We start from the raw sequence: 285 nt of genomic DNA, 5'->3' as shown, positions 1-285 counted from the left end.
TGGGCAAGCAGGTAAGCAGACAGGCAGGTCGCGGCGACAATCAGTCCAAGAGAGCTTGCATATGCATGAATCAGATCAGGGCGGAGGGATAGAGGTGAGGGGGAGAAGGTGGGGATAGGGGGGTTATGGGGTATAGTGGGGAGGGAATGAAGGCTTATGAATTGGATTAGGATTCGCGTGTCACTTGTGTGTGCTTGGTTTATCCCACGTCTCTGATCAGGGAGCAGATTATGAGAATTTTATGGAAGATATATTCGTGCATGTAATGCTCTTGCACGTGTGGCT

The sequence above is a fragment of the Penaeus monodon genome, chromosome 32 (genome assembly GCF_015228065.2).
Source record: "Penaeus monodon isolate SGIC_2016 chromosome 32, NSTDA_Pmon_1, whole genome shotgun sequence".
Lineage (NCBI taxonomy): Eukaryota > Metazoa > Arthropoda > Malacostraca > Decapoda > Penaeidae > Penaeus > Penaeus monodon.
Note: the sequence above shows the minus strand (reverse complement) of the source record.